Raw genomic sequence first — 8,124 nt, 5'->3', positions numbered from 1 at the left:
CCTCACAACTCTGACAGGTACTGTAGCCTGGTGTGGCTGAGCCGTTATCCAAGGTGTAAGACAATGTCTACTCCGCTCTTCCCTCTCCTCTCTTTAAGGGGAGGGAAAGGGTCTCTTTTGGAGATGCATGCTGTGCAGCCTGGTTGAGAGGTGATGCCAGCACTCCTTTAATTGCCCTAGATGTATCTCAGTAGGTCACATGGCTCCCCAGTCCTCTGTCTCTGGGACTAGTTCAACCCTAGGACTCGTTTAAGATTTGCAGTCCTTGTGTCTTACACTGCTTTTCAAGTATACTAAGAGACTCGGAGAACTTCAGCCCACAGTGGTGTGCTTTGCAAGAACTCAAGTTCCAAGTGCTGGGATGGGCAATTCCCTTCTAGCTAGATCTGGTTTAAATGCCTTCTCTGTGGGTGGGCATCAGCTGAGTTTGGTCCAGTTTTCCTATCTGCTTTAACAGGACAGCACTGAGTTCAATGCCTCATAATTGCTGTGTTCTCTCTCCCTCAGTGCCCAGAGAAGTTCTCTGCACCATGCACCTGCTACAGGGGCAAGGGGGAGAGGTGTCTCTGGCAATTAAAGACTTTTTTTCTACCTCTTCAGTTCCTCTTTCAATGATATGAGGTTAAAACCAGGTAGTGTGAGTGCTCACCTAATATTTGGTTCTTCTAAAGGTACTTTTTTGTGTAGGTAGTTGTTAAATCCATGTCTTTGCTGGAAGGGCTGATCAATGGAGCCTTCTATTCTGCCATCTTGCTCTTCCTCTCTCCCCCTCCTCCACACTAACACTGTTTTTTTCACACAATAATCAGAATGATTCTCACAAAATGGTCAAATTACGGCTCTTGAATTATCGAATGGCTATCCACTCACTCTAAGTAAAATCCACACCCCATATCAGGAGCAACAAGGTCCTACATGATCTGTCTCAAGTATATCACCTTATCTACCATCACTTTCCTCTTACACTGTTCATGCTGGCCTTCTTATAGTCCCTTAAAAAATCAAGTTCTTTTCCAACAAAGAAACTTTCTGTTGCCATTACCTTTGCCTGTAATATTCTTCACCATCAAAGCTTCTTCATTTCATTCAAATCTCTGTTTACATATCACTTTCTCAGAGAGGCCTTTCTTCACCACCCTATATAAAATAGTTCCCACTTTACTAGCCCCTTTCCCCACTTTGTTTTTCCATGTAGCACATATCACTGCCTGGTGTTATGTATTATATTGTGTTATATTATATAAAATTATATTTTATCTTAACCATATCACTTTATCTTTACCTCTTATCTTTATTATAAATAATAAATATTTATTATTACGAAAATGTGAGCTCCATCATAGTCAAACTATTTTGGTTAATATTAGTTACAAGTATTAAATGTTTGCTACAAAGACTTGGAACCAACACAAACGCCCATCAAGGATAGACTGGATAAAGAAAATGTGGCACATATACAACATGGAATACTATGCAGCCATAGTATTCATGTCCTCTGCAGGGACATGGATGTCTAATATCACCGTGGTTTTTGCAGACCTGTAGAGGTACTGTCTTCATAGTCTTGGATAACATCTGGAAAAATTATCTAGATTACACTGCAGAGAATCTTGTCTGTTTGTTTTTCTTCTCACCTTCCCCCAAACAAATGGAGTTTATTTATAATAGCTCTTCATTTAGTTTGTGGGGAATGCTGCCAGGCCTGGGACTCACCTTTCAGGTTAGTGGTCTCCCCTCTGGCCCAGGGCAGGTCCAGAAATGCCTTCCAAGAGCCTAGGCCTGCACTCAGGGACCCCAAGTACCTGCCTGTTACTCTGGCCACTGTGGCTGAGCTGGTACCTAAGCTGCAAAACAGAGTTGCCTTTACTTTTCCCTATGCTTTTCTCGAAGAGAAGGAGTCTTTCATTCACCATATCCAACACAGCTGGAGATGTGCTGAGTCACACCTATAGTCAGCATATCTCAGATCCCAAGGTCCACAGCATACTACCTTGAAATTCCTGCTGGTTATTCTGGGCCCAAGGGCTCTTCAGTCATCAGGTAATGAATCCCGCCAGGACTATGTCCTTCCTTTCAGGGCAGTGAGTTTCCTTTTGGCCCAGCATTTGTCTGAAAATATTGTCTGGACTATAGGACCTCATGACTCTGGTGCCCTGTTCTACTGAAGCTGAGCTGCTGTCCAAGTTGCAAGACAAAGTCCTCTTTAATCTTTGCTCTTTTCTCCTTAAGCAGAAGAAAGAAGTTATTTTTGTTGCTGTGAGCTGCACTGCCTGGGGCTGGAAGAGAGGTGGCAAAGCCATCCCTTAATCGTGCCAGCTGGTGTCTCCCTAGGTCACATGCCACCCTAGTCCTCTGGCTCTGAGCCTAGACCAGCACAAAAAGTTGCTTAGGAATTGCAGCCCTTGTGTCCTAGACTGTCTCTCAAGTTTACCTAGGACCCCAGAGTACTTTGGCCTGCAGTGTTAAGGCTTGTCAACAAACTCAAGTTTTGACCACTGGCATAGGTGATACCCTTCTGGCTAGATCAGGTCCAAATGCTCCCTCTATGCTCAGGTGCTGGCTGAGCCCAGCATAGCTTTTCTCTATGCTATCACAGGGTAGCACTGAGTTCAATGTAAAGTCCCCCAGTCACTGCATTCTCTCTCTTTCAAGTGCACAGACTCTCTGTGCTGGATGGCTGGATGGCCTCTGCCGGGGATGGAGGAGGGGTAGTGTCAGTGATTCAAGACTTTCTTTCCTACCCTCTTCAGTGCCTTTTTTTTCTGTGATATGAAGTTACAACCAGGTGCTGTGATTGCTCACATGAATTTTGGTTCTTGTGACAGTGCTTTTCTGTGTGCAGATAGTTTTTAAAATGTGGTATTCCTGCATAGGGGAAGAATGATGAAAGCTTCTATTTTAACATTATGCTCTACCCTCCTTCATTTACTTCTTGATATTGCTTTTTTTTTAATTGGTGGGAAGCCTAACTCAGTGTTGAGAATAACTGTTCTACTTATTTGCTTTGTTAACAATTATTTCATTACTATGTAGCCCTTAATGCTAAAAGAAGATTAATGATCCCAACAAGAAAAGGAGATTTCTAGTATTGTCTCTCAAGTTCAGACCGTTTAGAATAGGCTTCATCTTCACCAATGCACTTCCTATAATGCCAACTCTTTAAACTATATGTTAGTGTATATCAGGTTACTATATTTATTTTTCCAAATTTTGAAACAGTTTCTTGGTTAACTGTATCACTCTATTAGAAACAATAGTAAATAGTTAAATTGGAAAGCCAGGTAATGTATCAAAATAATATGGAACATTTTCAGAATTATTGTGTAGCTTTCTTTTTTTCAGAAAATTGCTTTCTTGGAAAAAATATATTTTGGTTTGAAAAAAGCAATCAAAGCAGGCAGACAGGATGATCAAAACATTAGTCATAAAAGTAAGTAGTACAAGAATTTTTAAATGTCTGTGGCTTTCCCAGAATTGTTATTCATGATGGAGATGAGATAATATGTGTAATTTTTCATCACATTTTTTAAAGTCTAGGGAAGATCAAATAAGTTTATTTACTGTGCAAGGCATTGGTTTACTTTTGTCTTAGTTCACCTTTAAATTTATAGTGTTAATTTTTACAAGATTTTTCCAATTAGTTACCTGTTAAAGACATAAACAGCCCTATTTTTCTTTATTAGATCCCTGAGAAGGAATGGAAGAGAAGTGGGCAGTGAGAATTGATGTAAATGGGCATATAGTTTCTGGTGTTAAGGATAGCTAGAAAAAAATAAATTAGGAATTCAAAGAGGTTTACCACATAACAAATGTGATGGCTGCCAAATTTTCCAAATTTTTAGTTCCGATTTTCCATAAGAAATCAGATAGCACTACATGGATTTAAGGGAATTTAGTTATAATATTAACTATTTATATGGGGCCTTCGATCAGTGGTTTTCAAACACACTTTTGGTAATAGAACTCTGCTAAAATAAACAAATGAAAGAGATGAGGCTTTGGTTGAAGTGGAGTGAGGCATCTGTAGTCCAAGCACTAGTTCTTTTCCTTTTCTTCAGGCCTCTGAGACACCTCTGATGACTTTAGAGATGCTTCTACAATCTGATTCCTCCAGAGTATAGATGCTAAATAGGGAAATCACATCAAGTGATCTGATATAAATTGCTGGAGGGATAGTGTATGATATCAGCATAGAAATGTAAGAGAATTCTGGTGATTTTGATTTTTTATGTTTAGATTTTTCATGACTTAATTTACTTTTACTGAATTATAGAAACTTAGTATTGGGAAATTAAAAAGAAATAATCCTTTTTCCAAACTTTGTTCTTATTGTATTTTAATGAAAATAGAAATTGGGTGTTCAAGTGAGATAAGCTCAGTCATTTGGAGTCTCTTTTTCTGAAATTTGGATCATGAGACAAGTGAAACAAGAATGGAAGAAAATGTTGGAGTTTATTAAACTTAGCAACTGTGTCCTGGCAATTGAATAGTTTATCACTGCGCCCCCAACACATGAGTGCAAAAGTAATTGAAATTTTTGCAATGTTGAAATTTGCCATTTGATATTGTAATACATTCTTAAATAATTGTGGTTATGTTATACACCATTTTAATGCGCATTAATCTATTATTATAATTATTTTTGCTGATGACATTACTTGCTGTTTATTTTATTTTAGACTATGGAAATGATGTTAGACAAAAAGCAAATACAAGCAATTTTTTTATTCAATTTCTTATTTGAGTTCAAAATGGCTCATAAGGCAGTGGAGACAAATTGCAACATCAACAATGCATTTTGCCCAGGAACTGCTAATGAACATACAGTGGAGTAGTGGTCCAGGAAGTTTTGCAAAGAAGATGGGAGCCTTGGAGATGAGGAGCATAGTGGCCGGCCATTGGAAGTTGACAACGGCCAACTGAGAGCAATAATCGAAGTTGATCCTCTTACAACTACATGAAAAGTTGCTGAAAACCTCAATGTCAACCATTCTACTATCATTCAGCATTTGAAGCAAATTGGAAAGGTGAAAAGGCTCGATAAGTGTGTGCCTCATGAGCTGAGTGAAATTTAAATGATTTAATGACAATTTAATTTAATTTAATGATTAAAATGATTTTTAAAAAATTATTGTTTTGAAGTGTTGTCTTCTTTTACTCCAGGCAATAACAATGAATCATTTCTCTACCAGATTGTGATGTGCAACGAAAAGTGGATTTTATAAGACAACTGATGATGACCAGCTCAGTGGTTGGACCAAGAAGAAGCTCCAAAGCAGTTCCCAAAGCCAAACTTACACCAAAAAAAATGGTCATGGTCACTGTTTGGTGGCCTACTGCCAGTCTGATCCACTATAGCTTTCTGAATCTCGGCAAGACCATTAAATCTGAGAAGTATGCTCAGCAAATTGATGACATACACCGAAAACTGCAATGGTCGCAGCTGGCATTGGTCAACAGAAAGGGTTCAATTCTTCCCCAGGACAATTGCCAACCACATGTCACACAACCACTGCTTCAAAAGTTGAATGAACTGTGCTACGAAGTTTTGTTTCATCCACCATATTCATCTGACCTCTTGCCAACTGACTACCACTTCTTCAAGCATCTCAACAACTTTTTGCAGGGAAAATGCTTCCACAACCAGCAGGATGCAGACAATGCTTCCAAAGAGTTTGTCTAATCCCAACGTGCATATTTTTATGCTACAGACATAAACAAACTTATTCCTCCTTGGCAAAAATCTGTTGATTGTAACTCTTGTCTTAGCTTTTGTTAAGGTTTGAATAATTGTCCTCTCCAGAACTCACTTAATCTTCAACGTGGTGGCAATGAAATATGGGGCCTTTAAGAGGTGATTGGATCATGAGGACTCTGCCCTCATGAATGGGTTAATCCATTTATAGATTAATGGATTAGTGGGTTAATGGCTTAATGGGTTATCATGGGAGGAGAACTGGTGGCTTTATGCAAAAAGAAAGACCTCGGTTAGCATGCAAGGATGCTCTGCTCCTCTGCCATGTGTTACACTGCACCGCTTCAAGACATCACAAGACTGTCTCCACCAGCAAAAAGGCTCTCACTAGATGTGGTCCCTCAGCCTTGAATTTAGCCTTCATAACAGTAAGAAATAAATTCCTTTCATTATAAATACCCACTTTCAGGTGTTTTGTTATAAGTACGAAAACTAACTAAGACACTTATAAACTTATTCCTTCAGGTTTCCTATGCACCTTATGAGCTATCTAACATTAAACAAGCCCTTCTGCGCGGTCATGCCGGGCCAACGCCTGGGCCTGGAACCAGGCTGCAGCCCCCCAGCTTCACTCACCACCTCACTACCATGGACCCCCACAAAGTGAACGAGCTTTGGGCCTTTGTGAAAATGTGTAAGCAGGATCCGAGCGTTCTGCACACCGACGAAATGTGCTTCCTGAGGGAGTGGGTGGAGAACATGGGAGGTAAAGTACCACCTGCTACACAGAAAGCTAAATCAGAAGAAAATACCAAGGAAGAAAAACCTGATAGTAAGAAAGTGGAGGAAGACTTAAAGGCAGATGAACCATCAAGTGAGGAAAGTGATCTAGAAATTGATAAAGAAGGTGTGATTGAACCAGACACTGATGCTCCTCAAGAAATGGGAGATGAAAATGCAGAAATAATGGAGGAGATGATGGATCAGGCAAATGATAAAAAACTGGCTGCTATTGAAGCCCTAAATGATGGTGAACTCCAGAAAGCCATTGACTTAGTCATAGATGCCATCAAGCTGAATCCTCACTTGGCCATTTTGTATGCCAAGAGGGTCAGTGTCTTTGTCAAATTACAGAAGCCAAATGCTGCCATCCGAGACTGTGACAGAGCCATTGAAATAAATCCTGATTCAGCTCAGCCTTAGAAGTGGCAGGGGAAAGCACACAGACTTCTAGGCCACTGGGAAGAAGCAGCCCATGATCTTGCCCTTGCCTGTAAATTGGATTATGATGAAGATGCTAGTGCAATGCTGAAAGAAGTTCAACCTAGGGCACAGAAAATTGCAGAACATCGGAGAAAGTATGGGCAAAAACATGAAGAGCGAGAGATCAAAGAAAGAATAGAACGAGTTAAGAAGGCTCGACAAGAGCATGAGAGAGCCCAGAGGGAGGAAGAAGCCAGACGACAGTCAAGAGCTCAGTATGGCTCTTTTCCAGGTGGCTTTCCTGGGGGAATGCCTGGTAATTTTCCTGGGGGAATGCCTGGAATGGGAGGAGGCATGCCTGAAATGGCCAGAATGCCTGGACTCAATGAAATTCTTAGTGATCCAGAGGTTCTTGCAGCCATGCAGGATCCAGAAGTTATGGCGGCCTTCCAGGATGTGGCTCAGAACCCAGCAAATATTCAAAATACCAGAGCAACCCAAAGGTTATGAATCTCATCAGTAAATTGTCAGCCAAATTTGGAGGTCAAGCGTAATGCCCTTCTGATAATTAATGCCCTTGCTGAAGGAAAAGCAACCTGGATCACCTTATGGATGTCGCAGTAATACAAACCAATGTACCTCTGACCTTCTCATCAAGAGAGCTGGGGTGCTTTGAAGATAATCCCTACCCCTTTCCCCCAAATGCAGCTGAAGCATTTTACAGTGGTTTGCCATTAGGGTATTCATTCAGATAATGTTTTCCTACTAAGAATTACAAACTTTAAACACTTTTTAAATCTTCAAAATATTTAAAACAAATTAAAAGGTCTGTTAATTCTTATATTTTTCTTTACTAATCATTTTGGATTTTTTTTCTTTGAATTATTGGGCAGGGAAGATGCTTATGCATGGAAGGTTATTGCTCCAATTTGAGTGAAATAAAAGTTATTATTGCGAGGCAAACATAAAAGATAAAAATAAAAAAATAAACAAAATACCCCGATACATATTCATCTTCAACAGCCATGAATATAAAAATTTGATATTCAAGGGCGAAGATTTGCGTGCCAGCATTCTCAGAGATTGTGGAGAGTCTATAAACATAATATTTGAGATATCTATATCTAAGGCTTTCTTTTAAATTATTCCAATAAAATTATATTCTGAGCATTAGCAAAACTTGTAGTTAGTAGTCCTATGCCTCTCTGTTCACGAATAAGTCCTTG

General features: G+C 39.7%; 1 pseudogene; it reads left to right on the top strand.

Annotated features, from left to right (window-relative positions):
- The first annotated feature begins 6,343 nt into the window (after window positions 1-6,343).
- Window positions 6,344-7,452, top strand: LOC100605709 (annotated as a pseudogene).
- Window positions 7,453-8,124: the final 672 nt, after the last annotated feature.

Source organism: Nomascus leucogenys, chromosome X (genome assembly GCF_006542625.1).
Source record: "Nomascus leucogenys isolate Asia chromosome X, Asia_NLE_v1, whole genome shotgun sequence".
Classification (NCBI taxonomy): Eukaryota; Metazoa; Chordata; class Mammalia; order Primates; family Hylobatidae; genus Nomascus; species Nomascus leucogenys.
This window is presented reverse-complemented; position numbering and strand designations above follow the sequence as displayed.